The sequence below is a fragment of the Hyperolius riggenbachi genome, chromosome 5 (genome assembly GCF_040937935.1).
Source record: "Hyperolius riggenbachi isolate aHypRig1 chromosome 5, aHypRig1.pri, whole genome shotgun sequence".
Lineage (NCBI taxonomy): Eukaryota > Metazoa > Chordata > Amphibia > Anura > Hyperoliidae > Hyperolius > Hyperolius riggenbachi.
Genome location: NC_090650.1, coordinates 38,360,810 through 38,381,362, shown reverse-complemented (window position 1 = coordinate 38,381,362; position 20,553 = coordinate 38,360,810). Strand labels below are relative to the sequence as shown.

The 20,553-nt window shown below is 46.6% G+C and overlaps 1 long non-coding RNA gene across 5 annotated transcripts in view; it reads left to right on the top strand.

Moving 5' to 3' along the window:
• The window catches only part of LOC137518127 (uncharacterized), a 123,808-nt gene that overhangs the window by 54,873 nt on the left and 48,382 nt on the right, over positions 1–20,553 (top strand). For all 5 annotated transcript variants that reach the window (XR_011020743.1, XR_011020744.1, XR_011020741.1 and 2 more), the window contains one exon: positions 7,005–7,156. This is a non-coding gene — a long non-coding RNA (uncharacterized lncRNA). The remainder of the gene's footprint in view (positions 1–7,004; positions 7,157–20,553) is intronic.

Genomic DNA, 20,553 nt, shown 5'->3' with positions numbered 1-20,553 from the left:
CTCAGTCCTGACTCAGACAGGAAGTGACTACAGTGTGACCGTCACTGATAAGAAATTCCAACTATAAAACACTTTCCTAGCAGAAAATGGCTTCTGAGAGCAAGAAAGCGGTAAAAAAAGGGAATTTCTTATCAGTGAGGGTCACACTGTAGTCACTTCCTGTCTGAGTCAGGACTGAGTCAGCCACTTACATACCTGATATTTAACGCTTTCAGGCAGAGAAAGAAAAAAAGGAACACAGCATAGTTATCTGTGTGCTAGGCACTGTACATACACATGTCTATCTCATTATGTCACATTTCAGTTGGGGTATCCTTTAAAAGGAAACAAATATGGCAGCATCCATTGACCTCTCACTACAGTTGTCCTTTAAGTTACCTGGGGCTTGTACCAGTTTCCTGCAGGGGACAGACCTATGCTCCGGTCCCCCGCAGCGCCCTCCTTTCGTTCTAATGCGCTGCCCTGGTCCGCGGGCCTCCTAATCGTGCTCCCATGGACGAGAGCGCTCTGCATATGTGCAATATGAAAAACTATGTACTACACATGCAGAATGCTGTCGCCAGCGGTTTGCGATTTTGTGAGTGATTTGTATTTTAGCTCTTACCTGCGCGTTGTTTTTTTTTTTTTTCACTGTGCTTTTTCTAAGCGCTTTTGCAGAGCGATTTGTATTTTCACTTTCTGACTCAAGTCAGGAAATGAACTCTTTGATCTGGAAAATAATAAATACAATGTATGTATTCTTAAAAGGTTTCGGGAAATCACCATACAAAGCGTATTTTCAAGCGTTTTGCGATTCCCTATACCTTCCATTGAGGCAAATCACCCCAAAAATGGTACCTGCAGCGCTTTGGTGAGCAGATTGGAATCGAACCGCTCATATGTGAACACTCATAGGGAATCATTGCACAAAAGGGCGATTTTGAAAATCACCGGCGCTTAAAATACCCTAAAAGCGCCCAAGCTATTAAAGTGAAACTTTTTTTTTTTTCAGCTTTCAGTTCCACTTTGAAGGGAACCTTATCTCAAAATAGTTTCACTTACCTGAGGCTTTTACCAGCCCCCTGCAGCCAACCTGTGCCCTCTACATGCTGGAGCAATGCTCCAGTCCCCTGAAGCAGCTAAGTTTCATGCACCTGCGTGGCCCTGGCTGCGCACATCTACGCTCTCGCTCACATCGCTGTCCTGCGCATGCGAAATAAGAGAAATCAGGGTCGGCGACGTGAGCGAGAATGCGTGTCTAGGGCCGTGCAGGCGCAGTGGCTCAGGTGACTGCAGTGGGCTGGTAATAGTCCCAGGTTACTGAAAATCCTTCTTTTTTTCCTCCTTCATTTGAGTTAAAGGGCAACTAAAGCAAGAGGGATATGGAGGCTGACATATTTATTTCCTTTTTATCAATGCACATTGCCAGGCTTCTCGCTGATCCTCTGCCTCTAATACTTTTAGCCATAGACCCTGAACAAGCATGCAGCAGATCTAGTGTTTCTGACATTATTGTCAGATCTGACAAGTTTAGCTGCATGCTTGTTTCTGGTGTGATTCAGACACTTCAGCAGCCAAATGGATCAGCAGGGCTGCCAGGCAATGTGTATTGTTTAAAAGGAAATAAACATGACAGCATCCATATTCTTCTTACTTCAGTTCCCCTTTAAGGTTCCGTTTAACTCACTTCTCGAGGTACGCAGCCTGCTGCACATATGCAAAGGACTGTGAAGGTGGGGCTTAACACAGACGGGGCGGGGTTTATCGTGGCCAAATGGGGATGGGAATGCTTTTTGATTTGGAGGCGGGGCTTTGCAGCGGCAGGAAGGGAACATTTTGGCCAATGTCTGGCCCTGGAAAAGTCTCTGATCACGTATTATTGCTACCAAAGGGAATTTACATCAGTTTTTTTTAAGTAATATCAGCCCAGGATGAGCGTCAAAACTCCATAAACTAATTTCTGGTCTCAGAAATCTAATTCTATGGCATCTATACTACATTCACATTGTAATTCCTACTAGCGGTGACACCCCGGCGCTGCTGACTGTGAGGAAATTCCATTTAAAGAAAAAAAAAAGACACTGCAGCTAGACGCCCTTGGGGACCCAGCGCCCGGGGGCACTTGTCCTACCCCGCCCCCCCCCCCCCCCAAGCTACGCCCCTGTGCTAGAGACACAGCTACCTGGAGGATGGAGGTGACCTGCAACTGGGAAATGTGATGGAGCGTGCGCCGTGTGAGCTGCGCTGTGTACGCTGATGTGCGGTGTACTGCTGAGCTGTCACTTCCTTTGCTGGGCTGTGGGCTCTGGCATTGCTCACATCACACTCCATCACAGAGAAAGGGTTAATTGTCTTCTCCAGTCTCACAAGCTTTTGACTGTGGGGCGGAGCTTAAAAAATATTAGAGGTGGGGCTTTGCACACATAGGGGCGGGGCTTTCGCGGTATCCTGTGCACCCTTTTGGAAGGGAACATTATCAGGGGCAAACCCAGGATTTGCAAGGGGGGGGGGTTCCTGAAAGGTCTCCCTCAACCACGCACAATACAGTATAATAATATGGTAGGACATCATGCTAGGTATACATAATTCTATTTCCCAACCGACCAGATCAGGAGCAGTTTGGATACAGATAATAATGAGGACAGCCGACATTGCTAATGAAGGGGAAAGCGAAGCATTCACACAGCAGGGCACAGCACTGTGCTCATACCTGACTCTGTTAAGTTCTCCAGAGCTGCTTCATACTCTGCACATACAATGCTGCTCAATCCAAAGTCAACTGTAGAAGGGAAGCAAAGGGGGTGGGGCTGTGAGCTGCAGGATACCTGCAGATATTCTGGTGTCTCAACTTGTGCCTGTCTCCAGAAACTGCACCGGCCCTGGTCTAAGGGGGGATTCTGGGCAGCTGTAATCCCCCCCTGCATTTTCCTATGATTATAGTGCCCTAAGCAGCAATTCAGGGCAAAGATCTGCCTTAGGCTCAACACACACCATACAATCTTGGTTGTTCAATCTTACCACTTTCATGTAGTATAAGAGCTTATCTAATCAATCATACTAGGTATTTTAAATCTGTTGGCCCTTATACTACATAGATTTGGTAAATCTGTACAACCAAGATTGTATGGTGTGTGTTGAGCTTTAAGGTAGCCACACACGATACACTAAAATGATCCGATTTTATGGCAATTCGCTAAAAACGATCGTATCTCCCAAAGACATTGAAAGCTTTTTTTCATTCGACTGAAAAATCCGATCAGATTTCCTGTTTTCTTCGATTTGTATCGATCTGGAATGCCAGATATTTTTCTTCAATCTTTCTAAAGATTGTATGGTGTGTGTTAGATAGTCAGTTTATCAATATACACACCCAAGCAATTTTCTCAGTTTCCAATCATTTTTATCATAATTGTGGAAAAATTGAACATAGGTGTGTGGTACATTGGTCATATTTTTGAAATGTTACAATCAGTCAGAAAAATTGATTGCAATTCTTAAATTGAACAGATATTTAAAAAATTGTATGGTGTGTGTGGCCACCTTTAGAAAATACGCTGATTGGTTAATGTATAATTGCTCCTCACGGCAGTACATCATTTATCATCCAAGGATAAACATCATTCAGAACTCTACTAATTCCGACTCTCATAAATCTCTATACATCGCATCTATTTTCCCTTACAGTGTCACTTCTACTACCGGCCGCTAGGGGGAGCTCCGGGTCTCTACTATCAGGACTGCCGCTCTCTGTAGTGCTTGTTCCTGCTGGAGCCTCTGCCGGGGCATGTCGGGCCTGAGAGCTCCTGGCTATCGGGGATACAGAGAGAGGCCACACGTCTGTCTCCGCCGCTGCTCTCTGCGAGGACGGTGTATGCATTATGACGTCATGGCAGCTATTGTGACGCACGCGGACCTCTCGTGTACCGCTGAGGATGGCAGTGCCACGTGACCTCTGCTATTGCTGTGTCATGCTGGTAGGGAAAGTCCCAGCCTGTCACCACCACTAGGCTCTGCGCTGCCTTTATTATGGCTGCAGACACAGCTACCTGGAGGGAGGAGGTGACGTGCGCTGTGTATGCTGATGTGCGGTGTATGCTGAGACTGGGGGCTCTGGTGCTCTTGCCCACATCACACTCCCATCACAGCAAAAGGATTCCCTTCATTCTCCTCCAGGCTCCCAGCCCGCTCCGCGCACAAGCATATGACCTGGGGGGAGGTTAACGAATGTTAGAGGCGGGGCTTAGCGCGCGTAGGGGGTGGGGCTTTTCGCGGTATCCCGTGTGCCCTTTTCGAGGGTAACATTAAAGTGCCCTAAGCAGCAATTCAGGGCAAAGATCTGCCCTAGAAAAGACGCTGATTGGGCAATTCTGTTGTGTTTGTTTTTCTTTACAGTCTACATCATTTATTAGCCCAGGACGAGCATCAGAACTCTATTTTACCTTATATGGTGTCATTTCTACTGCCGGCCGCTAGGGGGAGGCCCGGGTCTTTACTATCAGGACAGCCGCTCTATGTATTCTGCTTCTTGCCGGTGTATGTATGTCGGGCCTGAGAGAGTTCCTGGCTAATGGCAATCGGAGATGCAGAGAGAGAGGCTACACGTCTGTCTCCGTCGCTGCCGCCGTTTTGTCTGCGAAGCGGTGTATGACGTCATGGCAGCTATTGTGACGCACGCGGGCCACTCGTGTACCGCTGAGGATGGCACCTGCAGTGCCACGTGACCTCTGCTATTGCTGTGTCATGCTGGTAGGTAAATGAAGCCCAAGGCCCAACCTGTCACCAACACTAGACTCTGCACTGCCTTTATTATTATTGCTACCTGGAGGATGGAGGTGTCGTGCAACTGGGAAATGTGAGGGAGTGTATGCTGCGATGTGTGAGCTGTGTATGCTGCATTGCTGTGTGAGCTGTGTCTGTGCTCCAACATTTCACCATAAATTGTGAAAAAAGCACACAAAGGAGTTGTCAGCCATAATGTAAAAAATTAGGTTTACTTACCTGGGGCTTTCTCCAGCCCCTTGCAGCCGACTGTCCCACGTTGACCGTTCCGCTCTCTGCCGCCGTCCCGGGTTCCCCGCATGGTGCAGAGGCCCGCGGTCTGCCTTTCTGTGCGAAGCGCCGCTGTCAATCATGGCCACATGGTCCGCGCGCACTGGGCAGGTGCAGTAGTTATGCGCAGTGTGTTGCGGACCACGTGGGCTTAATTGCAAGCGGCGGTTCACGCAGGCGCAGTAAGGCCGACCCCGCGGTCAACTCTTGCACTGTGCGTGGAGCCCGGGACGTCGGCGGAGAGAGGAGTGGTCGGCGTGGGACAGTTGGCTGGAGAAAGCCCCAGGTGAGTAAACCTCATTTTTAAATATTTGGCTGATGATCCTTTAAAGTGTTGCTGATGTAGGAAAAAAGAAAGTTAAACTTACCTGGGGCTTCTATCAGCCCCCTGCAGTCACCCTGTGCCCTCGCCGGTACTCAAGGATTCTCTGGTCCTCCTCCGTGGCACTGGTTTGACTCTGCCAACTGAGCCATTCGATGGCCACTGCACCTGCGCAGCCCTGGCCAATGCACATCCTCGGCACTCCTGTCAGCATTCTGTGCAGGCACACTACGAGAAAATCTCTATTGCGCCTGCACAGGACGCTCCCGGCAACAAGAGCACGTACAAAGATGAGTGGCCATAGACTGGCAAGATCCAAACCCAGCCGTGGCAGGGGACCGTTAAGTATCGGGGCGGGCACATGGCGACTGCGGGGGGCTGGTTGAAGCCCTAAGTAAGTCAATCTCGTTTTTTTCTTCATCAGTTTAGGTTTCTGTTAAAGTGAAATCAATAAAATCATTGTCCCCTTGCCAGCTCGCTGAACTGCAGGCCCTGGCATCGATCAGATTGGGGGGGGGGCACTTGTCTAATGCCGGTACTGAGCACTAACTAGCACCCAGCTGTTGCAGGAGAGCAGCTGACAGGTGGTGAATTCACAGCCTGTCAGCTGCCAATCTGAGAGGCTTGTTGCGCACCGGCTGGCTCAGTCTCCACCACTCCACACTCGATCGGCGCGCTCACGATTCACGTTTGCGGGAATACCAACACTGCCTCGGTGTATCACACAGCTTTCTATTCCGCATCAACACTCCTCTCTAGTGTGGAATATGGAAAACTGTATACTCACCTTCGGTAGTTTTCCTTTCCTGGTGTTTCCCATGTCAGCATACGTATTGGCAAAGCCCCACCTCCTTTGCCCTAGTAGGAGGTCCTTAGATATTAAATAGCCTAGACTAGCCCCATGCCATCATTCTAAGTAACTAGAACGAGCCGACAGCATAGGGCGGGCCCGTATGCTGACATGGGAAACACCAGGAAAGGAAAACTACCGAAGGTGAGTATACAGTTTTCCATATTCCCTGGTGTTTACCATGTCAGCATACGTATGGGCAATAACTAGACAGACCATGGGTGGGTATGCTGCTAATCACCCAATTTAATTCACACAAAAACATAATACATCCTTAAATAGCATTACTGACAGCAGAGGAAATAATAGCTTTCCCAAAATTAACAGAAGAAAGGGCTGCAAAGTCAATACAATAATGCTTAAGAAAAGTATGGTTAGAGGCCAACTGCTGGAGCCCGCATATATGCGGAGGTAAGGGAATATCCAAGGATCCTGCTGGAGGCGAGGACAAAAAAGAGAATGATGGCATGGGGCTAGTCTAGGCTATTTAATATCTAAGGACGTCCTACTAGGGCAAAGGAGGTGGGGCTTTGCCCATACGTATGCTGACATGGTAAACACCAGGGAAATGAGAGCTGTGTGACACTCGAGGCAGTGTTGATATCCCCGCACACATCAATCGTAAGCATGCTGATCAAGGGTGGAGATGGAACCAGCCAGTGCCCAGCACACGGGGGAGAGCCCATATAAAAAAGCTTGATGTGCTGATTCTGCGGGAAACTTGTGAGTGCAATATTATGTTATTTTAATAGTTTTACACTGTGGTACTCTTTTTCTCAAGGTTTCTTTTCATTCTTTCTCGAGGTTTCATAATGAGTAATGGAGTAGAAGTGCTCTGATATATTGAAGAGGATATCTCATATGATCTGATCGACATCTCGGCCAGTGTGGTGGGGGACGGCCATAAGCATCCTCCCAGTGTGCGATTAGACCTGCTTTATATGTCTTCCCATCCGGTGAGTCTGATCACATCGGGTGTGGTAGTGGGTTTATGGATGAATATTGTGGCCTGAGGATCATTTAGCCAAAGCAGTGTGTGGCAAGCACCAATGGAGGACTAGGAAAATGATCCAGACGTGCTCTCGACTCCAGTCACCTGTGCACTACAGGTGTCTTCCAATATAGAAGTTCCAATGAGTCAGCACCGTCTTCAGTAAAAATAAGCTCTTTTATTAAAGAGAACCCGAGGTGGGATTTACTTCTGCTAGTGGGGCACAGATGCTGGTTGTGCACACTAACAGCAGCCTCTGTTGCCCCATGGTGTGCCTCCAAGACCCCCCTGCGCGCCGATATACCCCCCGCAGTGCTGGCAACAATGATTACCTCTCGCCTGTCTGTTAGCGCCGCTCCCCCGCCTCCTCCATATCGGCGCTACCCGCCCGCGTCACTTCCCTCCCGCTGATTAGAGGGAAGTGATGCGGGCGGGTAGCAACACGACGGAGGAGGCGGGGAAGCGGCGCTAACAGACAGGCGGAGGTAAACATTGTCCTGGTCACACGCTGTGTGTCGCCAGCACTGCGGGGGTATAGCGGCGCGCAGGGGGGTCTTGGAGGCACACCATGGGGCAACAGAGGCTGGTGTTAGTGTGCACAACCAGCCTCTGTGCCCCACTAGCATAAGTAAATCCCACCTCGGGTTCTCTTTAAGTATCAAAAATCTTGAAAATCCATGATGTACAAGCAGCCATCATCATGAGGATCATTTAAACATGTTTGGAAATGTATTGATCCACGATCCACGTGGACTTCATTATGCCTATTGCTAACACTGGCTTTCTGTATGTTGTGTAGTGCTATCCTTTTAGTGGTACGTTTGATATGAAGGAAGCAATCCAACTGAAACCATTGCATTTTAAAGGACATAACTGAGCAGCGCTAGTCTTCTAGCATTTTGTTAACTACACCTCCTATGTTACGTCACCCGTCACACGCACGGAGACATGAGGCTTGAAGCTGGCGGATACACCACCGATTGGGTCACACAAGATCCTGCTGCGCCCTCCTGTGTAGCTCCACCCGCATATTACAATTATGCCATAGCACAGATACAGTGCTAGCGGAGACATAAAGGGCACACCGACTCCGGGAAGCGGTCACGCTGATAGCAGCGCAAGTTAATTCTGGCGCGGATATTCCAATAATGCAATTATCTACTACGCCTTCTTTTCACGGGCCAGACTGCATAATATGGGCACAGGTCACGGCTATGCCTGTAATCACCATGTCATCTGCGGCTATTTGTTATAGCCTGGCTATTTTAAACCGCAATCCACTTCATTTTAATATTGCTGCTGTTCTACAATAAAAAAAAAATATTTATATATATATATATATATGTGTGCGTGCGTGCGTGCGTGTGGTTTGCAAAAGTATTCGGCCCCCTTGACGGTTTCCACATTTTGTCTTATTATTGCCACAAATATGAATCAATTGTATTGAAATTCCACGTGAAAGACCAATACAAAGTGGTGTACACGTGAGAAGTGGAACGAAAATCATACATGATTCCAAACATTTTTTTTACAAAGAAATAACTGCAAAGTGGGGTGTGCATAATTATTCAGCCCCCTTTGGTCTGAGTGCAGTCAGTTACCCATAGACATTGCCTGATGAGTGCCAACGACTAAATAGAGGGCACCTGTGTGTAATCTAATGTCAGTACAAATACAGCTGCTTTGTGACGGCCTCAGAGGTTGTCTAAGAGAATATTGGGAGCAACAACACCATGAAGTCCAAAGAACACACCAGACAGGTCAGGGATAAAGTTATTGAGAAATTTAAAGCAGGCTTAGGCTACAAAAAGATTTTCAAAGCCTTGAACATCCCAAGGAGCACTGTTCAAGCGATCATTCAGACATGGAAGGAGTATGGCACAACTGTAAACCTACCAAGACAAGGTCGTCCACCTAAACTCACAGGCTGAACAAGGAGAGCTCTGATCAGGAATGCAGTCAAGAGGTCCATTGTGACTCTGGATGAGCTGCAGAGATCTACAGCTCAGGTGGGGGAATCTGTCCATAGGACAACTATTAGTCACGCACTGCCTGGCCTTTATGGAAGAGTGGCAAGAAGAAAGCCATTGTTAACAGAAAAGCATAAGAAGTCCCGTTTGCAGTTTGCCACAAGCCATGTGGGGGACACAGCAAACGTGGAAGAAGGTGCTCTGGTCAGATGAGACCAAAACTAAACTTTCTGGTCAAAATGCAAAACACCGTGTGGCGGAAAACTAACACTGCACATCACTCTGAACACACCAGCCCCACTGTCAAATATGGTGGTGGCAGCATCATGCTCTGGGGGTGCTTCTCTTCAGCATGGACAGGGAAGCTGGTCAGAGTTGATAGGAAGATGGATGGAGCCAAATACAGGGCAATCTTGGAAGAAAACCTCTTGGAGCCTGCAAAAGACTTGAGACTGGGGCGGAGGTTCACCTTCCAGCAGGACAACGACCCTAAACATAAAGCCAGGGCAACAATGGAATGGTTTAAAACAAAACATATTGATGTGTTAGAATGGCCCAGTCGAAGTCCAGATCTAAATCCAATCGAGAATCTGTGGCAAGATCTGAAAACTGCTGTTCACAAACGCTGTCCATCTAATCTGACTGAGCTGGAGCTGTTTTGCAAAGAAGACTGGGCAAAGATTTCAGTCTCTAGATGTGCAAAGCTGGTAGAGACATACCCTAAAAGACTGGCAGCTGTAATTGCAGCAAAAGGTGGTTCTACAAAGTATTGACTCTGGGGGCTGAATAATTACGCACACCCCACTTTGCAGTTTTAAAGGAAAAAAATGTTTGGAATCATGTATGATTTTCATTCCACTTCTCACATGTACACCACTTTGTATTGGTCTTTCACGTGGAATTCCAATTAAATTGATTCATGTTTGTGGCAGTAATGTGACAAAATGTGGAAGACTTCAAGGGGGCCGAATACTTTTGCAAACGTGTAGTGTGTGTAGTGTGTGTGTATAGTGTGTGTGTGTGTAACTACCGTATCTATCGTTAGAATTAAGATAGGTGTGGAAAAGGAAGTATGGTGAGTGACACATCGAGGACATTGATAACGTAGTGTGCGCTCATAGCAGGGATCAGGCATAGCTTTTATGATTGGGCACAGGGTTCTGTATGAGAGTATTGTTAAATGAAAAAAAAAATCTATATTAAAGACTGAAATTTTACAAACAAACGGCTTTTTGTTTACTATACCTACCAATTACAATTCAGCATGCTCCTGCTGGTTTATCACTTTATGTTGTCTCATAGCTGATAGACTTTGCTCTCTTTAATAGCACTTATTTCCCAATGACTAACACCTGTGTCATTATTTAGTGTTGTATTTATATATGTTACGGCCAGAACCCAAAGTTTGGCCACTTCTAGTTCTGGCCGGCCACTTCGGGTTCTGGCTGGCCAATGTGCGAAGTGTCCGCTGCGCTGCGGCCAATGTGAGAAATGGATTGATTCCTGTGACATTAAGGTATCTTCTGGCCGCAGCGCAGCGGCCAAACGTATAACAACTTAGTTAATTTTTTTTTGAAAGAATATGTTTATTGAATTTTGCATTTTTTTTTAAAACATTAACAACAATAGTGTCAGATAACAGACTGACACTACAACACTCAAACAGTCTTGTCTATAGTTAACACAATGCATCAATTAAAAGGGTTTCTGAATACAATACATATCCAGTAGAGTATGCAAAATTATGAAGTTCAGATCAGGAAAACCAGATTTAGGCCTCTTGCACACTGCAAGCAAATCAGATTCAGATTCAGATTTTTAATCTGTTTTTACATCCGATTCCGATTCAGATTTTTAATCTTAACTGCATGCTGCGTTTTTTGATCCGTTTTTCTGTTGAATGTATTCAAGGAAAATCGGAAACGGAATCGGAATCGGAAACGGAATCGGAATCGGAAAACGGATTTGCAGTGTGCAGGGAGCCTTAGGCCTCTTGCACACTGCAAGCAAATCAGATTCAGATTCAGATTTTTAATCTGTTTTTACATCCGATTCCGATTCAGATTTTTAATCTTAACTGCATGCTGCGTTTTTTGATCCGTTTTTCTGTTGAATGTATTCAAGGAAAATCGGAAACGGAATCGGAATCGGAATCGGAATCGGAATCGGAAAACGGATTTGCAGTGTGCAGGGAGCCTAAAAGGCAGTACATGGCTTCTACATAGTTCTGACTCGGTTATCGCCCCCCTCAGAGAAGCTCAGAGTTACCAAGGAACCCCTACCACAGTATTTAGTCATCAAACTTAAGTTTCCGGAATTTTTTGGGGCATTTACGCTTTATATATACTTTCTGGAGTAGTACCAGCTCTTTATGCACATAAGCCACCCAGTCCTTCTTCCTAGGGCCTGTAGGTTGCTTCCATTTAATGGCTATTAGTTTCCTAGCATAGGAGATAAGAGATCTGAAGGCTAGCAGTTTGGGTGCTGATAACAGATCGTCTGATATGTTCCCCAGTAACAATTGTTCTGGAGCTAGCTCGATTGCCACCCCTAGTATCTGCTGTAGCTCTGCATGGATCTGATGCCAGTAGGAAGAAACATATGGGCAGAGCCAAACCATGTGAAAGAAGTCAGCGTTAGGTTGTTGGCACCTGCCACATCTCCCTTCAGCCGTGGGATCAATTTTTTGCAGTCTCTTTGGAGTGAGATAGCTTCTATGCAGAAATTTCAAGGCAACTAGCCTATCGCGTGCTGCAACATTAGTAGTAACAAAGTAGCTCAATATTGAGGACCAAGCCTCTGAGGTTAGACCTGGGATATCTGCTTGCCATGCCAAAAAGACTTTGTTCATTTTTGATTGTCCTTTTGCAGGAAGCGTCTTATATAGAACAGAAACAACGTGTTCCACATCTTTTTTAATTATTTCTCCCTCGGTGGCATGCGACCGGACCAGCATTGGACTGTTCCCCAAGAGGAATTGCGCTTTAAAGGCGTGGTTCAACTGCATGTACCTGAAGAACATGTGAGCGGGGAGGTTAAATTCCTGTTTAAGAGCTGTGTATGATTTGGGTTTGTTCTCCTCAACTATATCCCTTAACTTAAAGATTCCACAGTCTGCCCAGGCCTTTGGATCTGGGATCGTTAAGAACTCCGGCAGAGAGGGATTCATCCAGAGTGGTGTGTATGGGGAGATCTGACCTGGCTGGCATAGGGCTGAGTTGACCTTCTCCCAGATCCGAACTGGCATTAACATGTTTGGTGTAGCTCTAGGGATATTTTTACTGCCTCTAAAGGGGAGACTGGACAAAGCAACCAGGGAGCCCATAATTTCTGCTTCTAGTGCAGTTGCCGGGTTGTATAGTGACTGGTCGAACCACCACCGTATCGTAACCATAACGGATGCCCAATAATAATGTTCAAAATCCGGTAAACCAATCCCTCCACTATGCTGGTCAAGCTGTAAGGTTGTAAGCGCAATGCGCGGACTTTTAGGGTACCATAGTAGCGAGGTAATGGCCTTATTTATTTCTTTAAAATACTTAGTTGGGATGAGTATGGGGCTGTTCCTAAAATAGTATAGGAATTTGGGCAACATGTTCATTTTGATAGCACTGGCGCGCCCCATCAAAGATAGAGGAAGAGTCTGCCACACCTTACATTTTTGTTTAAGCTTGTAAAGTATTGGGTCAAGGTTTAGGTTGTAATAGTCTTTGATATCTGTCGTAATCCTGATACCCAGATATGTGAATTCCGACACCCATTGTAATGGTGTTGGTGCAGGGAGCTTAGGCACTTGTGCATCTAAGGGGAGAATGATTGATTTATCCCAATTTACTTTAAACCCGGAATACCTTCCATAATCTTGTATAAGGGCCAAGGCTGCCACCAGGGAGGGGCCTGAGTCTGATAAGTATAAAAGGAGGTCGTCAGCGTACAGAGACACTTTTTCCTCCCTTGTGCCATATTTTAACCCCCTAATCAAGGCACTATTGCGTAGCAAGATAGCCAGGGGTTCTACTGCCAATGCAAATAGGGTTGGGGAGAGGGGACACCCCTGCCGAGTTCCTCTTGAGAGAGCGAATGGTTCAGATACTGATAGGCCTGTACGCACTCTCGCCCCTGGGGACGTGTACAGAGTCCTGAGCCAGCCCACAAATGTGTCGCCTAGCCCAAAGCGCCGCAACGTCTCCCATAGGAAAGCCCAGTCTACCACATCAAAAGCCTTTTCGGCATCTAATGACACTATAATTCGGTCACCCATCTGAGAGTGTGCAATAGATAAATTAGTCATTAGTCTCCGCAGATTTATGTCTGTCCCCTTTCCCGGGATAAATCCCGATTGGTCCGGATGAATAATTTTAATTAGCAGTGTGTTAAGTCTGATGGACAGAATTTTGGCTAGTATTTTATAATCTTGATTGAGGAGTGAGATTGGTCTAAAGGACTTACATAACGTGAGATCTTTACCCTTTTTGGGGAGGACTGTAATCAGTGCTTCACTCATAGACTCTGGTAGTGTATTATTGTCTAGCGCAGATTTGTAGGTGCGTCTCAAACGTGGGACTAGGGTCTTACTATATTGCTTGTAGAACTCGGCAGGGAGTCCGTCTGCTCCCGGGGCTTTGGCATTTGGGAGACCTTTGATTACTTCCCTGATTTCTTCCTCAGTGATGTCAGCCTCCAGGAAAACTCTATCATCAGCTGACACCACTGGGAACGGTATCCTATCAAGAAAGTCATCTAGCTGTTGTTTAGTGTATTCAGTGTCGGACGTGTACAGGGCTCGATAGTAGTTGTAAAATTCGGTATTAATGGTGTCAGCCTCTATTAGGGTGTCTCCAGAAGAGTTGTGTATTGCTCCTATATGGTAAATTTGCTTTTCCTCCCCTATAAGGTAGGCCAATAGCTTCCCTGTTCTGTCGCCCTGCTCATATATTCGAGTTTGGCGGGCAGACTCCACCCTGGACATGGCAATATGTTGTTTATCAGAGAGGCGCGTCAATGCTATTTGCCATTTTTCATAGGTCTGTTTGGTTTTGTGGTCTATGTAAGCTTGTTCGGCAGTTTCTGCAGCTTGTTCTGCGTTAAATAATGTCACTCTATCCTGAAATCTGGCCTCAGCGATGTTTTTAATGTAGTTGCCCCTAGTGACAGCCTTGTAGGCATCCCATACCACCGAGGGAGAAGCTGAGCGCTCGTTCCTGCCCCAGTACTCATTCAAAGGTTGTTGCATTCCCATTTTAACATAATCATGTGCTATCCAGCCTGGCGAAAGCTTCCACGGTAATTTTGACGTGGCAGATGACAGCAGTAGGGTGGCCTCTATAGGGGCATGGTCAGAGATTCCCCTGGGTAAAAGTTTTATTTGACCCACCTGCATGGCCATAGATGGAGAAGCCAATAGCATATCTATCCTGGATAAGGACTGGTAGGAGGTAGAGTGACATGTAAACCCCGGTTGACCCGGGTTACGCATCTGCCATAAGTCTAATAGGTTAAGCGATTGTACCCAGTTGTGTAGTGTAAGGGTATCTCTCTGGTTAGGTGTTAGCCTGTCTGTGAGTGGGTTTAGAACCATATTAAAGTCGCCACAGATCAAGATTTTAGATGTAGGTAACTGAGCGACCTTGCTCATAATATCGTTTAGTACTGATATGTGTGCTGGCGGAGGTATGTACAGGCCCACTATGATAATTTCTTCTGAGTGTACCTTGGCATGTAAAATAACATATCTGCCTAAGTTGTCGATATGTGCTTTAATCAGTTGGAAGGGCAATGTTTTATGTACTAGAATGGTCACTCCCCTCGAGTATGTTGAGTATGTGGCATTATAGTAGTGACCTACCCAAGGCTTCTTGAGGGCCAGAATTCTACTGCCATGCAGGTGTGTTTCTGTTAGTATGCATATCTGGGGGTTATGCGTTCTAAGATAATTAAAAACAAGCGATCTCTTAATCTTGGAGTTGAGACCCCTTACATTCCATAATATCAATTTAACCATGGTCTGAAGTGAAAAACATCAAATACAGTACATAAGCAGTCATTAGAATTTGCCAGAGGAGTACCTTACCGAGTCTCTGGGGAGCAACGAGCTGGGCACCTAACCGAGTCAGAATAACCATTGTACGTCTAGACAAGACTTTGAGATAGAAAAATAGACAAACATTAACATAACACATATGCATGGGCCCCGAACCTTGTGAGCCCACTACCCTAAATAACCCTGTCCCTAACACTCCCCCCACCCTGCTACGCCCTAACTATAACCTGGTGTAGCCTGGATCCCTGAACGTGGTCCCTTCCCAACTATCCGCTAGGAATAGGGCCTAAAGAAGGTGGGCGCGCCTGTAGATGCGACTGTCCGAGGAGGGAGGTTACCTCCGCTGCCCGGCGACACCCAGCAATGCTGGGGGAAAAAAAAACAAAACTTTTTAGAGCTATATAAGTGGCTTGCAGAAAAACTTTCATGGGTCTATGACTAGCCTTCACTCTACTAGTCCGTTGTAGTATTAACTATAAACATTCTCATCCCTTATCTAAAGGGGGGAAGGAAGGGGGAGAAAGAGGGTCTATGCTGTTCAGAGCTACGTGTGGCAGGCAGGTTAGGATTAGTGCCGTCAGTTCACTGACATTAGCGTAGGGACCTTTTCACTAGTTCTCTAATGCCCCAAAAGTTAGTAGTCACCAGAAATCATGTATCTATATCATTTTATAAAATTACCTTCTAATAGTGTAAGAGGAGATACAGCTAAACCCTTTCCCCTATTCTGTTAGGCTCAGATGAGGTATTCATGCAGTTTAGAAAAAGGTTGTTACCAACATAACGTAGCATTATATTCGTGTATATCATACATAACGTGAAGCTGCTAGGTGACAGATTATGAATAGTCCACCCTGAGAAATACATGGCTGAGGTATAGACATGGCAGGGTTCTCCCATTTGTAGCATTCAAGTCCTTTTCACCTCCGTATTCAAAGATGTAGAGAACTGGACTTTTTGTTGTATTCTGGTGCTCTCTGCTGGCGGAAAAGTAAAACATGAGTGGTCTGAAAAAGGCCATAAGAGTTTCTTCTGTCTGTGACGCAGTTCATATAAAAAATTTTTTCCTCCCTTGCGTCCTGTGCATATACCCTTAGTTCCTTTCTTTATTTGACAAGGACTTCTCCTATTCATAAAGGGGATAGCATAGGATGAACTTTCAATTTTCACCTTTTCTTAAGGCTTTGGCAGAGTGTCTAGCCACTTTGAAACGTCACCCAGCTTTTCAGAGATTCTAACTGTTTCTCCGTCCTCCACACGCAGTTTCGCGGGGAATAACATTGCATACTTGAGATTGCGTTCCCTGAGTTTGGCTTTAACGTGAACAAAAGACTGCCTCTGCTTTTGCGTCTCAATGGTATAATCTGGGAACAGCATGAGCCTGGTGTTTCCGTAATTAAGATCACCCGCAATTCTAGCAGCGTTAAGTATGGCGTCCCTATCTCGAAAGTTCATCAATTTAAAAATAACAGGACGTGGAGGGACGCCTGGAAGGCCCATCTTGGCCGGTATCCTATGTGCCCGCTCAATAACAAAATGAGATGAGAAGGTGTCTGCGGGCAGCAGATCTTTAAGCAATGACTCAATAAAAGATGGAACAGTCTTACCTTCAGCTCCCTCGGGGAGCCCCAAAAGTCTCAAGTTGTTACGTCTGTTCCTATTCTCTGCGTCCACTGCACGATATTCCAAGGCATCTAAACGCTTGTTGATACCTGGAATGGCAGCTTCATGCGCGTGGGCCAGATCTTCAGTTGCTGAGGTGCGCCTTTCTAAATCCCCAGTGCGTTCTCTGATCGTGGCTAGATCCTGGTGCAATAGGCTGAATTTGGAATCCAGGTGATCGAATTTGTTTGTAAGGGTAGATTGGCAGGTTTGAATCGCCGCAAGCAGCTCGGCTGAACTTGGAGTGGAGGGATCTGTATCCCCCATCTCTGTGTCCTCCCCACCGCCATCTTTGTCCGCCACGCGGGCCGCGTGCTTTGACGGGGCCGGGGTGGAAGCTTGCTCGTCCTGGCCGGCATTCTTGTCCCCCTTCGCTTTCTGAGTTTTGGTACCTCTTTGTGACATGGTCGTAGGGTACGGAGAGGTGCGATAGGACGCGTGGGTCAGGCGGGAAGGCCCCGGCAGCGGGTTCCTCTCTTTCTCCGTAGCGGGAAGAAGAGCTTCCTGCGTATCCTGGTCCCGCTCCCAGATGTCGGGGTTGTGCATAAATGCTCTCCGGCAGTGTGCAAGGCGATTGGTGCCCCAAGATATGCTGGTAGGCAAGTTGTTAGCTGCTATATAGAACGCCAGGCAGCGGAGCTCTCAGATCAGCGTCCTCTCACCGCGCCATCTTGGCCACGCCCCACAACTTAGTTAATTTAATGCAATTAAGTCGGCGGCAATGTAACAATTCAAGCCGCCGGCTTTTGGTCTGCCTCTCTCTCTCATCCCCCCCCCCCCCCTCAGCGTCTCTCTCCTTCTCCAGCGGGGACATGCGTGTCCACGAGACTCGTTCGTCGCACCAGGAAAGCAGAGCGGGGAGGCTGCAGACATTGCTTCTGCCAGCACCCGCTCTGCAAGAACGGCAGGGAAGCCTGCCGCGACGAACGACTCTGGAGGGGACACGCGTGTCCCCGCCGGCTACCCATAGGAGAGCGAGAGAGGCGGGGAGAGGGGAGAGGCAGAGAAAAAGCCGGCGGCTTGAATTGTTACATTGCCGCCAGCTTAATTGCATTAAATTAACTAAGTTGTTATACGTTTGGCCGTTGCGCTGCGGCCAGAAGATACCTTAATGTCAAAGGAATCAATCCATTTCTCACATTGGCCGCAGCTGCCACTTCGCACATTGGCCGGCCAGAACCCGAAGTAGCCGGCCAGAACTAGAAGTGGCCAAACTTCGGGTACTGGCCGTAACATATATATACAACATTAAAGGGAACTTAAACTGATAAGGATATGGATGTTACCGTTTAAACAATACCAGTTGCCTGGCAGTCCTGCTGACCTCTGTGGCTGCAGTAGTGGCTGAATCACACACCTGAAACAAGCATGCAGCTAATCCAGTCTGACTTCAGTCAGAGCACCTGATCTGCATGCTTGTTGAGGGGCTGTAGTTTAAAGTATTAGAGACACAGGATCAGCAGGAGAGTCGGGCAACTGGTATTATTTTTTTAAAAAGGAAAAATCCATATCCTTTTCAGTTAAGGTTCTCTTTAAAGTGAATGGGAACCGCATTTCAAAAAAAATGAAGCAAATACTTACCTAAGGAGAGGGAAGGCTCTGGGTCATATAGAGCCTTCTGTCTCCTCTCTCTGTGCTCTCTATCCTGTGCTGGCTCCCCCCCATTTCAATCCCCCGTCGAAAGGGTATTTGTAAGTCTTTGGGAGCCACGTCCTCCCGAAGGCCTGCGGCTCCATACTGCACAGGCGTGAGCGTGCAAGAGAGCGTGCTTGCGCAGGCGCAGTACAGGGCCGCCTTTCTTCAGGAGCACTCGGGCTCCCTGAAGAGTTCTGAAGCCTCCTTCGGCCGGTAAAGCAGTATTTGACTAATTTAGTCAAATACTGCTACCGGGCGAGCCAGCACCGGAACGAGGGGACCAGGAGAGGAGCGGGAAGGCTCTATACGACCCAAAACCTTCCCTCTCCTTGGGTAAGTATCTGTCTTTTTTTTTTTTTTAAATGCGGTTCCCATTCACTTTAAATAACGATAGACTGGTAATATCCGTTAAAAAGTAAGGGCTATTAATGTGAGCGCAGTCTATGAGCTAGGAGACAACTTAAAACGGCATATAACTAGATAATATGGAGCGCATGCAAGAGTGTATCATGGAGCTGCATGCAATTCTGCTCATATTCATAGCAGGGCTGTGGATTCGGAGTCGAGGAGTCGGAGCAATTTTTGGGTACCTGGAGTCGGAGTTAGGAAAAAATGCTCCGACTCCTAATGAATTTAAACTGTAATTAAAACAGAAAATATGACAAAATGTTTCATCTTTGTTTTATCTTTCTCAGATAATAGTCATCATAAATTATATATATATATATATATATATATATATATATATATATATATATATATATATATATATATATATATATATATATATATATATATATACTGTAGTAATAGCTGTGCTTGGTGTACAAAAATGAAATAACTACCATGAAATCAAGAATAGTTACTTGTGCTGCTTTAATAAAGCAGCTCCCGTACTTGTAAAGGCAGATAAACATATCTGATTGTGACTGTATATATGATGTGTACACAGGAATCTCTTATATATACTAAATCACATCTATACTGTAAGAATAAAGCCTGATATGTAGCTGTGTCACTAATAGAGATGGTCAATGAGATGGAAATAATTCTGCGCTGATGCTGGTTTATGCAAATGTATGCACTCATTTTGCTCATGAAATCAAATAATTTGATATGTAGTTAAAATTTGGTTTGGTGACTACGAATTAAAGGGTACCTGAGACGGATGAAAATAAAAGTTTTTTTTTATACATCCCTTGGGCTTCCTCCAGGCCCTTTCAGGCTAATCGGTGTCTCGCTGTCATCTTCCACCACCTGAATCTTCTGCTATGAGTGGCGGTAATTCAGCCAGTCAGCAAAGTCCGGCCGCGAGCCACTCCCACAGCCAGGAGCATTCTGCACCTGCGCAATAGTGCTGCGCAGGTGTAGTACGTTCCTGGCGGTGGAGTGTGTGCCCGATTGGCTCAAGTGCCTGGACCCATACCAGAAGATCCAGGTGGCGGAGAAGGACAGCAAGGGACTGATTAGCCTGAAGGGGGATGAAAGAAGCCCCAGGTATTTATAAAACTTGTATCTGTCTCAGGTTTAGTTTGTTACACAGGAAAACAAAAGTTTGCTTTCTTAAAACAGAAAGAATTTGCGATAATTCAGGTTGGAGTGAGCTTGAGATGTCTCCCAGTGCATCACTGCTGAATATTTGCAAATGAACCATTGTTGCCCTTAGAAGCTAAACACACCTCCAGAACCGCTGGAATGCAATGATGTGTTAAAGGAAAACTTAAGTGAACTATAAAAAATGAGATTTACTCACCCGGGGCTCCCCTCAGCCCCCAGCAGCCGATCGGTGCCCTCGCAGCCCTGCTCAGATGCTCCTGCACCCGCCGGCGAACACTTCCGTTTTTGCCGTCACCGGCCGATAGGCATGGGAACGCGAGTGATTCTTCGCGTTCCCAGCCTGTATATCGCCCCCTATGCTGCTATTGCGGCCAGCTGGTCGCAATAGCAGCATAGGGGGCGATATACAGGCTGGGAACGCGAAGAATCACTCGCGTTCCCATGCCTGTCGGCCGGTGACAGCCAAACCGGCAGTGTTCGCCGGCGGGTCCTGGAGCG